Source organism: Parasteatoda tepidariorum, chromosome 6, assembly GCF_982258835.1.
Source record: "Parasteatoda tepidariorum strain Cologne lab strain chromosome 6, Ptep-v5.0, whole genome shotgun sequence".
Classification (NCBI taxonomy): Eukaryota; Metazoa; Arthropoda; class Arachnida; order Araneae; family Theridiidae; genus Parasteatoda; species Parasteatoda tepidariorum.
The window spans coordinates 114,300,954-114,314,484 of NC_141760.1; positions in this window are offsets into that span (position 1 = coordinate 114,300,954).

Below are 13,531 nucleotides of genomic sequence, written 5' to 3' on the forward strand. Positions count from 1 at the left end.
TGGAAAAACTTTTCCATAGAAAGCAAAGGAAAAGTCATTTATGAACTTATTTGTGTTCTTTAAACTTTAGGTTGAAACCAATGTATTACGTAATAATCAAAACAATTCCCTTTTAAAACTAAATTTTCTAATTGTCAAATAAAATGCAACATTCAATTTTTACATTAGAAGTGATGTACAATATTTAACTTTGAAACTTAAAATTTCTAAATTATTTTTAGACTCTTTTTCGCAGTAAACATTAGTAGACAATTCACTTGTAACTCAATTGAGATATCAAACTAAAATATTCAAAATAAAATTAAAATGTAAATGAATACTATAATTTAACTTCACACAAAATAAATACAAAGAAATATAACAATTTACATATTCAATATCTAAAGACTGAAGCTAACCTAGATCTTTTTTTTATTTTTATCAAAATGCTTTTTTAAGCTTGATGCCACCAGTTTGAAATCCAAACAATATATTTAACTCTTTTTAACTTCACATAATTCGATCGAAACTCAATCTTATTAATATTTAGATACATAATTAAAAAAATAGCATAGTTTAAGAACAGAGTAACACTTTTCTCTAAAATCAAACTCGTTTAACACCTGTTTCATTAAGTATAATCCTTTTAAACTTACTTTTGGCTGGTTAAATTTCACAAACTTCAATAGTAAACTAATCTCTTAATGAGTTCATATTTTCCTTTCTTTTCCAAAGTAAATCATACATATGAATAAGAAAATAAGACTAAATTGTACAAAACATCACAACATACTATTTACAATTAAATAAATAATGTTTAAAACAAACCAAAGGACTAAAGAAATAACAAAAAAAATCTTATTACTTAAATAAAAATAATTTGGAGTGATAATTTACAAAACCTGTCTCGAATAATATTTAAACTCTTTTAGTTTAACAAAAATTAACCTATGTTTTAATTATCGTTATATTTATTTTTGGCCATTAAAGATTATATTTTCATTATCATTTTTACTTTTAACCTGTCGCCAAATTTGGGGTAATCAGCAAATTTCGAGATGCCATGATTTCTGTAGATGTTAATATTCTTTGACCATTTTTTTGCACGATCATAAATGAATGTTTTAGAATCAGGTTCCAGTATATTAGAATGTCCTTTTCTTTATAATGCCAGTGCGACAATTCTTGTAATATTTCACAATAATTTTTATCTTTCAATAAATTTACTTTCCTTATATCATCAATAGTGTGTTGAGTACAAAAAAAAAAGGGGAAAAAATGTCGAGAAAACACAAATTGACTGATCAAAAGTCAAACTTTTATCTTATTAAATTGACTGCTCAAAAGTCAAACTTTTATCTTATTAAAAAAATTTGGGAATGTAATTGCACAAAAAAATAATCGATTTTATTTTTTTATTTTTAAAAAAGCATTTCCGCCTCATTATTTAAATGGAAATTTTTTTTATTGTGCAAGAAATAAGACACAAAAACAAAAGTTTAAAGAAAAAAAATATTATTGCCTCGACAGCAGGTAAACTTCCAGTGCCCGGAAGGCGGACAGGTCCTAGATTAAGAAATTCATTGCAACTACACTCTGCAGAGGAATTTCTAAATCGTTACTACGGCCCCGGCAATACAAGCACATAGATCAAGTAATTCTTTTACCGCTAGCGATACAGAATTACTCAATCATATTCCGGACTTTCTGGAAGACATACCCCATCATCAACCAGTGCATCACTCGCACTGGTTGGGGCATAATAACTAGAAAAATCATAGAAAAGAAAAAAAGCAAAACAAAGAAAAATGTTAGAAAAAAGTAAGCATTATTACCTCGACAGCAAGTAAGCTTCCAGTGCCCAGAAGGCGGACAGGTCCTAGATTAAGAAATTCATTGCAACTACACTCTGCAGATGAATTTCTAAATCGTTACTACGGCCCCGGCAATACAAGCACATAGATCAAGTAATTCTTTTACCGCTAGCGATACAGAATTACTCAATCATATTCCGGACTTTCTGGAAGACATACCCCATCATCAACCAGTGCATCACTCGCACTGGTTGGGGCATAATAACTAGAAAAATCATAGAAAAGAAAAAAAAAGCAAAACAAAGAAAAATGTTAGAAAAAAGTAAGCATTATTACCTCGACAGCAAGTAAGCTTCCAGTGCCCGGAAGGCGGACAGGTCCTAGATTAAGAAATTCATTGCAACTACACTCTGCAGATGAATTTCTAAATCGTTACTACGGCCCCGGCAATACAAGCACATAGATCAAGTAATTCTTTTACCGCTAGCGATACAGAATTACTCAATCATATTCCGGACTTTCTGGAAGACATACCCCATCATCAACCAGTGCATCACTCGCACTGGTTGGGGCATAATAACTAGAAAAATCATAGAAAAGAAAAAAAAAGCAAAACAAAGAAAAATGTTAGAAAAAAGTAAGCATTATTACCTCGACAGCAAGTAAGCTTCCAGTGCCCGGAAGGCGGACAGGTCCTAGATTAAGAAATTCATTGCAACTACACTCTGCAGATGAATTTCTAAATCGTTACTACGGCCCCGGCAATACAAGCACATAGATCAAGTAATTCTTTTACCGCTAGCGATACAGAATTACTCAATCATATTCCGGACTTTCTGGAAGACATACCCCATCATCAACCAGTGCATCACTCGCACTGGTTGGGGCATAATAACTAGAAAAATCATAGAAAAGAAAAAAAAGCAAAACAAAGAAAAATGTTAGAAAAAAGTAAGCATTATTACCTCGACAGCAAGTAAGCTTCCAGTGCCCGGAAGGCGGACAGGTCCTAGATTAAGAAATTCATTGCAACTACACTCTGCAGATGAATTTCTAAATCGTTACTACGGCCCCGGCAATACAAGCACATAGATCAAGTAATTCTTTTACCGCTAGCGATACAGAATTACTCAATCATATTCCGGACTTTCTGGAAGACATACCCCATCATCAACCAGTGCATCACTCGCACTGGTTGGGGCATAATAACTAGAAAAATCATAGAAAAGAAAAAAAGCAAAACAAAGAAAAATGTTAGAAAAAAGTAAGCATTATTACCTCGACAGCAAGTAAGCTTCCAGTGCCCGGAAGGCGGACAGGTCCTAGATTAAGAAATTCATTGCAACTACACTCTGCAGATGAATTTCTAAATCGTTACTACGGCCCCGGCAATACAAGCACATAGATCAAGTAATTCTTTTACCGCTAGCGATACAGAATTACTCAATCATATTCCGGACTTTCTGGAAGACATACTCCATCATCAACCAGTGCATCACTCGCACTGGTTGGGGCATAATAACTAGAAAAATCATAGAAAAGAAAAAAAAGCAAAACAAAGAAAAATGTTAGAAAAAAGTAAGCATTATTACCTCGACAGCAAGTAAGCTTCCAGTGCCCGGAAGGCGGACAGGTCCTAGATTAAGAAATTCATTGCAACTACACTCTGCAGATGAATTTCTAAATCGTTACTACGGCCCCGGCAATACAAGCACATAGATCAAGTAATTCTTTTACCGCTAGCGATACAGAATTACTCAATCATATTCCGGACTTTCTGGAAGACATACCCCATCATCAACCAGTGCATCACTCGCACTGGTTGGGGCATAATAACTAGAAAAATCATAGAAAAGAAAAAAAGCAAAACAAAGAATAATGTTAGAAAAAAGCAAGCATTATTACCTCGACAGCAAGTAAGCTTCCAGTGCCCGGAAGGCGGACAGGTCCTAGATTAAGAAATTCATTGCAACTACACTCTGCAGGTGAATTTCTAAATCGTTACTACGGCCCCGGCAATACAAGCACATAGATCAAGTAATTCTTTTACCGCTAGCGATACAGAATTACTCAATCATATTCCGGACTTTCTGGAAGACATACCCCATCATCAACCAGTGCATCACTCGCACTGGTTGGGGCATAATAACTAGAAAAATCATAGAAAAGAAAAAAAAGCAAAACAAAGAAAAATGTTAGAAAAAAGTAAGCATTATTACCTCGACAGCAAGTAAGCTTCCAGTGCCCGGAAGGCGGACAGGTCCTAGATTAAGAAATTCATTGCAACTACACTCTGCAGATGAATTTCTAAATCGTTACTACGGCCCCGGCAATACAAGCACATAGATCAAGTAATTCTTTTACCGCTAGCGATACAGAATTACTCAATCATATTCCGGACTTTCTGGAAGACATACCCCATCATCAACCAGTGCATCACTCGCACTGGTTGGGGCATAATAACTAGAAAAATCATAGAAAAGAAAAAAAAGCAAAACAAAGAAAAATGTTAGAAAAAAGTAAGCATTATTACCTCGACAGCAAGTAAGCTTCCAGTGCCCGGAAGGCGGACAGGTCCTAGATTAAGAAATTCATTGCAACTACACTCTGCAGATGAATTTCTAAATCGTTACTACGGCCCCGGCAATACAAGCACATAGATCAAGTAATTCTTTTACCGCTAGCGATACAGAATTACTCAATCATATTCCGGACTTTCTGGAAGACATACCCCATCATCAACCAGTGCATCACTCGCACTGGTTGGGGCATAATAACTAGAAAAATCATAGAAAAGAAAAAAAAGCAAAACAAAGAAAAATGTTAGAAAAAAGTAAGCATTATTACCTCGACAGCAAGTAAGCTTCCAGTGCCCGGAAGGCGGACAGGTCCTAGATTAAGAAATTCATTGCAACTACACTCTGCAGATGAATTTCTAAATCGTTACTACGGCCCCGGCAATACAAGCACATAGATCAAGTAATTCTTTTACCGCTAGCGATACAGAATTACTCAATCATATTCCGGACTTTCTGGAAGACATACCCCATCATCAACCAGTGCATCACTCGCACTGGTTGGGGCATAATAACTAGAAAAATCATAGAAAAGAAAAAAAAGCAAAACAAAGAAAAATGTTAGAAAAAAGTAAGCATTATTACCTCGACAGCAAGTAAGCTTCCAGTGCCCGGAAGGCGGACAGGTCCTAGATTAAGAAATTCATTGCAACTACACTCTGCAGATGAATTTCTAAATCGTTACTACGGCCCCGGCAATACAAGCACATAGATCAAGTAATTCTTTTACCGCTAGCGATACAGAATTACTCAATCATATTCCGGACTTTCTGGAAGACATACCCCATCATCAACCAGTGCATCACTCGCACTGGTTGGGGCATAATGACTCAAAAGAAAGTGAAAAGATATCGAACTGGCAGGAACATAATCGTATATAAAAATATTAGTAGAAAAAAAGAAAAACAAAGGAGAATAGTTATTAAAAAAATATTTACTATCACAATAGCAGCCGTACCGATAACGACACATAATTTCTGAATCATAATCAGGACATAATATAATTTATATCGAGAGTATTATTAATTAATTTAGCTTGACCTTCTGGTCAAGAGAAATAATGATAAAGTTATTGCATGCAAATTAGTTTCCATATTCAAAATTTAAATACTTAAAAAAAATATAAATTAAAGTAATATGAGACTTACTAGCATTCTATAAGCTGCGTGCAAAATAATTTGATAGTTAATAAACCTTTCGCTACTATATCCACCTTCTCTATTTAGTTTTGTTTATTTAAATGGAAATTCTTCAGAACTTAATAAACACATGTCTTGGTATATAAATAATAAATCAATTCTGTGAAGAAAAATACAGAATAGTGTTTTTTTAATGTTGCATGTTCTAAACTAATTTAATATTTAACTGAGAAATTAAGGCTTTGTTTTTCCAAATTTATAAAAGCATTCTCTTTTTCTCTTTTTGTTTTAATTGTGCTTATATACAATTATATTTATAAATGAAGTAATATATATATATATATATATATATATATATATATATATATATATATATATATATATATATATATATATGAGAGAAAGAGAAATGAAATCAAGCTATAAAATCGGTACTTATCATTTTTTTCATCAAAATTCTTCGAGCTTATGCTCCGATTTCCTTAGTTTCATGACCTTGAAAGAGAAATTGGACAATATTAATATCAATATTTCACACATCAAAATAGCAAGCAGATAATCTATAGGAGATAGCAATCAGCAAGTGGCACGAAGGGACTGTACTTGCTAAATTAGAAATATAGTATTTATTTCTTTTGTTTTTTTATTTCTGTGTAGAATATGAAAAAAGTAATTAAATTGCTTTGACTTTATTCTTATTATAGTGTTACAGTTCTTTGGATAAGCTTTATGGCCCAAATAGTAAAAAATAAAAATAAAAAAATAAAAATAAAAAAAATAATAAGAAAAACGTTGAAAAAAATTCATCAATATCAAAAAAGAATTGTTCTAAGAAGGGATCAACTGAACTGGAGAGTTGGAATTAAATGTAATTCTTATCAGGGGTCTGTCCAGACATTTTGTAAAAGGTTCGTTTTCGTAAAATTGTGAAAAAATTACTCGTAATTAGTGAATGTAAAATAAACGTTAAGTCACATTCTTTCAATCAGGGTCCGCTTTTGTGAATTTGTGCAAATAGGGTCCGTTATTGCAAAACTTTTTCAAGTAGTTTTTAAATTGTAAAGACATACAAGATTATGCTCAACACTGTAAATATATAATTAAAAAAATTAAATTTTAAAAAATAAACAGCAATTACAGCTACTAATTTAGCGATGCAACACATAAAACAATAATGAAGATAAACAAATTTGTGAAGGGTCCGATTAAAAGAAATTATTTTATGAAGGGTCCGTAATTTCTTCTAAACAGACCCCTGCTTATGAATCACAAAAATATTGATTGCTGAAACCGGGGTTTGCTCTTTAAAAGCGAGCTAAGTTCCAATTGGCCCTACCAACCAAGTATTTTTGAATTCTTCGTTAAATCCGGCTCCTCATTAAATCCTGGTTCATTATAAACAATTTCGACTCTACTAGAGGGAAACGGTTAAATATCGCGCATTCGTACTATGACTGACAAAGCGTAAGGAGAAAAAATTATTACATTTTATGAAATAATAAATCTATTGTGTAAAGTATAAAAAAATTTACCACACATTGAATTTTTTAAGCAATCATTAAGTACAGTAAAAGTTAGATTTAATCTCTACCTTTGCGATTTTAAATACTTCGGATTTCTATTCCATTTTGATATTTTCTATCCATTTTGAGTTATTGATATCTAATAAATGACGAGAGGTAAGACAAATAAATATTGCCAAATTAATAAGATTTTAAATATACGAGTATATCTGGCAGCCCTTTAATTTTTCTCAACTTTATACGTTTTTGTATAAAAGTTGACTAACATGCTAATCAGTTTCCTTTTAAGCAGTCTAATTAGCTGGCTTCGTAACTTTTTTTAAAAAAAAAACATAAACCAGTCAATATAAGCCCAATAAATTCTAAATTGGCAAGCTAAAGTGACCAAAAAATATTATATTGAAATTAATTATTAAAAGCAGAGAGTTGAATCACTAGCAAAAAAGACTGAATAAAAAATAACAAAACCAGTTTGATAGCCTGATAATAACTTTCCAATGATCGCAGTTGAACTCCTTTTTTCTCCGGCAACTAAACAGGTTTTGATTCTTTGTCCCTCTTTCCCTAGATTTCTTAAATTTCAATAACTTTTTTTTTAAAACTTTTAATAATTTTTTTTCAATGTTTCACTATTAATTTTCAAACCTTAATGCTCATACTGTTTTCACTTAAGTTTTGAGGGTTCTGAGAAACGGCGATCAATATTATATATCCTGTATATTTGATTTCTTTTTGTGGCAGATGAGTAACGACCTGATATTTTGAAACTTGTATTTCATCATAATTGCGAACATTACCCATTCTTTGCATTCTAAATTTTATTTAAAATTACTTTAGTACTTTTTTGTTCACAAAAAATGTAATCGAGACATAAACAGACCAGTGAAAATGTAAAGAGATTATTACTCACTATATAGCGCCTAATTTTCGTAATTTCTATCCTTGTATCAAATTGTGCAAAATTTGGAGGCATAAAAATGCTGATAGCGGTTGTTTTATTTTATAATCATAGTTGAACAGCGGACCAAATTTTGTGTTTATGAAACTAACGTTCAACTCCATAGATTTGTAACTTTGAATCCAAACCAAAAGACAAAGAAACTCCTGGATTGAGAGAAATTTGCCTTTGTGGACATTTTGATAGAACTAACACGCATTTGCGTTACATGAGGAGAAAAACCCCGAAAACCTTCCACAGTTAAAATGACGGCGAAGAATCTCTATCCCATGATTCGTTTAACACTGGGGTTATTTTACTCTAGCACTCTAGTCGTTACGAAATTTATTTCGACCCGCCATCGCTGGGATTCGAACCCAGGTTACCTTACTGGGAGGCAAGTGCTTTATCCCCTGAACCCCAGAGATCAATAATCAGAAGTACAATAACACAGAAATATATTCAGTTAACCTTAACAAAATTCAAACTCAATTATATACTACATCATTTTGTATTGGTATATAACATTCATAAAACTATGCATAAATTTACTATTGAATTAAAACATAATATTTAGATAAACGATATAGAAGATATCCTAACCTAATCCTATATCTAGATATAGATATAGGATTTAAATATATCTAAATTAAAAATTAAACAACACTGAAATTTGATATTTATGTAAAATGATGAAATAAGATTGACTTCTAGAAATCAATGTTTTAATTTTTGAGAAAAATTAGTACTAGAATTCTTTATAATTTTGTATTTGAAGCACTAAAAATATCTGTTCAGAGCATTTTCAGAATTAGGTTTATGTTTTCTTGCTTTTTTGATAAAGGAGTGAAGATAAAATTTCAAAATAGTCCGTTAAAAGAGGATAAATAAAAGTTCTTGGCTTTTTTTAAATTTGATATTTCTATAAAATCCTTTACACTTCTCTTTCATTGTCTTTATATTTGTTAGAAGAGTTAAAAATAAAAAAAGATTAGTAAATGAGTTCGGGAGAACAGAATTTCATAATTCTAGGTAGTTATGAGGAAAAAACGCATGTTTAGCAAATTAGTATGGAAATTATCAAAATCCGTAATTTTTTTTACTCAATTTTAGACCGTAATTTTGATCATGACATCGTAATAACTACGGATAAATCAAAATTGTTTGCTATACTATACATATGAAATGTTAATGCACTTTTAGATTTTGACATGGAAATATTGACAGTTTATTAAAAAAAAACTTTTTTTGTTTTACATTTTCTTTTTTTTTCTACTGTAATCTAAAAAGGCATTCAATAAAATTAAAGAAAAATTTTGAAGCAATTTAAAATTTGGAAGAAAAAAAATCATTAAAAACTACACATGCTATGCGTATTTTAAGTAGTTCTTTTATGCTGTGCATAAGCAGAGAAATTAAAAAAAAAATCATACTATTTATTTTTATCATATTTGTCAAATATATAAATAAAAAAGTACGATTCTAAAATCATAAAAATATTATAAGTTTGAAGCACTTTTCTAAGTAGTTTGTGTACTTTTTAAAAGAAAACTCAAAACTAGCAGCGGTTTTCTACAAATGTCAATTTTGTAGTATTGCAAATAACATAATACAAATTCATACAAAATGAAATTTGCGGAAAACTTTTTATCGTTTTGAGCCTTTTTTTAAAAACAAAATAAATGCAAAAGTTACTTAGTTAAGTGCTTAAAACTTTTAAATTTTAACAATGTAAAAGTCAGACTTTTTTTCATTAGTTACCAATTACAATTCACTACAAAATTATAATAATTAAATTTTTTCTGTGCATGCGCAGTATAAAAGAGCTTCTTTAAATACTCATATCATGCACAGTTTATTTATTTATTTTTTCAAATTTTAAAACAATAATTTAGTAATTAATTTTAAATTGCTCCTAAATCTAATTGAATCTCATTAAATTCGGGTTCAATGATCCCAAACGATGTTGTAGTTCATTTGCGTCGCACTAGAGACGCACAATGGGCTATTGGCGACGGTTTGGGAAACATCTCTGAGGATGATAATCTGCTGAGGGAATGGCACCCCCGCTTCGGTAGCCCGACGACCTGCACGCGAAGTCCAGCACTTTACGGTAGAACAGTTAAACGAGGACCAATACCGCACACCCTCGGTCCCTATGCAGACTAATCCAAGCGGTCACCCACCCGTATATTGAATGCAGCCAGTGATGCTTAACTTCGGTGACCGGCTGGGAACCGCGTCTTAACAATCAGTCCACTACGGGACTGATCCCAAACGTTAAATTTGTACACAAAAATAAAAGAGGTGTAATATTCGGTACTTTTTAACACTAAAAAGACTGTATATACCTATATTGCCCAAAAGCAATCAAAATGGACTGGATTGCAAAAGAATAAATAATGTGTAAAGAAATTTGTTTAAAATTAATTTTTAATATTTTTTTTATATTATTTACAGTTATATAACAAGTTATTATAAGTAAATATTAACAATAAAAAAATTATATGTTGTGCAAAATTCTAATTGTGTCATTATATAAAATATTGTTTTTCTAACTGAAATTAAAAGCAGTCAAAATGACTTCCTTATGCAATCTAGTGTTAACCGTAATGTTTTTTTTTTCTTATATGATTCCGATGCATTAATTTGATAACAGTTTGTGAGTATACAGAATAATACATTAAACATGCACAATGAAACATTTGACCATAATAGTTCAACTTTAAAAAAATCTTTTTTTTTTCTCCATAAAGAAATATTTTTTAAACGTATTTTTTTCCTAAATTGTATTATTAAATACTATCAAGTACTGAAAGTCCTTAAAATTATTACTTTTTCAAAAAAAAAATTTTTTTTCGTTTTAAAGACAACAACTAAAAGTTAACTGTGTGGTCTAACAGCTAACGACTTCAAAAAATTTTTATAATATTTTTTAAACTCTTAGTATGTCCTTTAATGTCATGTTTGAGACTCAGATAAGAAAAATAAAATATTCTATATACTCGCATATGATCAATCAAATGTTTTATCACGCAAATTATGAATTAAATCAACTGAGAAAAAAAAAATATTTTTTAATACATGTATTTTTGTTTATTTTTATGTGTGAGATTTATTTTCGATTTTTCCTTTTTGTTTATGGAGTATTTATACATGATAAGAACTTTAAATAAGTAGGAAATAGTAAGTTTTGAATTAATGTAACATTTAAAATAAATTAGAATTTCCTCCAGTTAATTCCAATTGATTTTTTTATTTATATAAATAATTAAAAACGTTAATTTTGTTTTCTCAACAAATTTCTATCATATCGCTTTAAAAAAAATAGATTTTGAAATTTTATATTTATTAAAGTATGCTAATTTTAAATTAAGAGGCATTACTTAATAATAATTTAAATGTTTTCATAAGAAAAAAAAAGTAAATTATTAATTTTTATTACTATTTCTATAATAAGCCAACAAATTTTTTTAGTGTGTTAAATGAAGCTGAAAAATAATGTATTACATTCTTAAAATTCTAAACTTGATCGTTTTAATTAATTAACTAAAAACAATACCCGAAATAACATCTATACAGTCTCTGATATTAAACCGAACACATATCTTTAAATCACATTTGTCATGCCTTTATTTATTAGTAAAAAAAATATTATCTGAACACATTAAATTTAAATATTGAATTAAAAATACAATTCAAAAGTATTTCGAACATAAAGAGAGCTCCTGTCTGAAGGAACTGTTTGGTAAAAGCGCCTAAAGATACACAAAATTTTTCTTTCGATGTGGAAAGAAAATCCATACAAAGGTTTTAATATAAATATAAGTAAATGGAAATTATTTAGCAAACAAAATGTATCTTGAATAAAAAGTATATTAAAATTCTTTATTACCTCTATCACAAAAACAATTGCCAATCACGAAAAGTCACCATCGCTTAAACAGGGCACTTACCATTCTATAAATTTTTACCCTGATGGATATGAATTCATTTTCTCCTTCTTACTTACTTGATAGCCAATCAAATAGCAGAACGGCTCAAAGAAACTTTGCATATGCCCAACTCTTCTACTCTTTTTAGGGTTGCTTTAAGTTCATTTCTTACAGATGAAAGACGGCAGATCGCCAAGTCAAGGCGGGAAAGAGAATCAAAATTTTCAACAGTACATAACATTTTTAATTGAATTATTTAAATCCTCTTTCTTTTTAAAATGAATGATATTAATTTATTGTTACACATGCATATGCAGGTTTGTGAGCTCATTATGAAATGCAACTTTTATTGTAGAAAAGTAGTTGTTTTTAAGTAGAAAAGTAGTATTTTGCAAAATTCTAATTTGCCTCATTTCTTTCCATTTATTCTCCAAACGTTTAAAAGCTGGGAAATAGTAATGACTGAATTACAAGTGTACGTTTATGCAGTATGGTGAGATGGGAGGGGGGGAGGATTGTGACAAAGGAGAGTCAGAGCCTGACTAAGGCAAGGGCATACGGGGCAGTTGCCCTGGGCCCCACATCAGAGGGGGTCCCCGAAATGAATTGAGAGTTTATTTTAGGTTTCTTTCTTAATTAAACATTTTTTTAAAACAAAATATCAGTACTGTGTAAAATCCGTCAGTTTTATGTTAGCTTCTTCATTAATCTAGCATATGAACACATGCCGGTATATTTTAAAAACGAATCTCCACTGAGGAAGAAATATAAAAACCTGTTTGATTGCTCCGTGAAGTTCGCGGGTGTTTTAAAAAATTACCTTTAAACTACACTCAACAATGAGAAGAAAGTATGGTCAAAACTTTCAGAATATGGTAAAATTTACCATGTTCCTGGCTCTATGTTAACACCAAAAAGCTCAATAATTTTTACAGAAGCTAAGAATGATTTTGACAATTTACAATAAAATATGGTTTTACAATGTATGCTAAAATAAGATAAATGTGGTAAAGTTAGATCATTTTATCACGATACTTAGAGAATGGCATAAAAACCGTTTATTCGGTTAAATTTACTTTTCAGTTCTGCATATTTTTCTAAATGTGTTGCTGCAAAATCTTTAATTTTAAAAACCAGAATTTCCGGTAAATCATTACCATATGAACGGAAAAATTACCACCAACTGAAAGGTTTAAATGCCTAATATTTTGGTTTTTATTACCAGAATAAAGTTTTTCCCTGACTAGAAATGTCATTACTAATTACTTAATTTGCATAACATTACTTAATTTGATCAAATTTTTTTTTCTCCTCTTGTTTTTTCCGGGCCGACCGGCCTGTGTAGAGGGCAGGGAACTGTCCTTGCATCAGAAAGGTTCTGGGTTCGAATCCCGTGCAAGGCATGCATGTTCTTTCCTTCTCTCTGAACTATCTGTTTTCACTGAGGGAGCGACGTTGGCCCACCTAATATGGTGCCCCTGAAAGAGAGACCAACAAAATCGCCCTGTATATGCCTGAATTGACGGATGTTAACACAGGTGGGCATTGGAAAAGAAAAAAAAATGCTTTTTTTCCGGTAATTGAAACAAGTTTTGATTTATTCAAACCCACCTACACGATCGTGATCG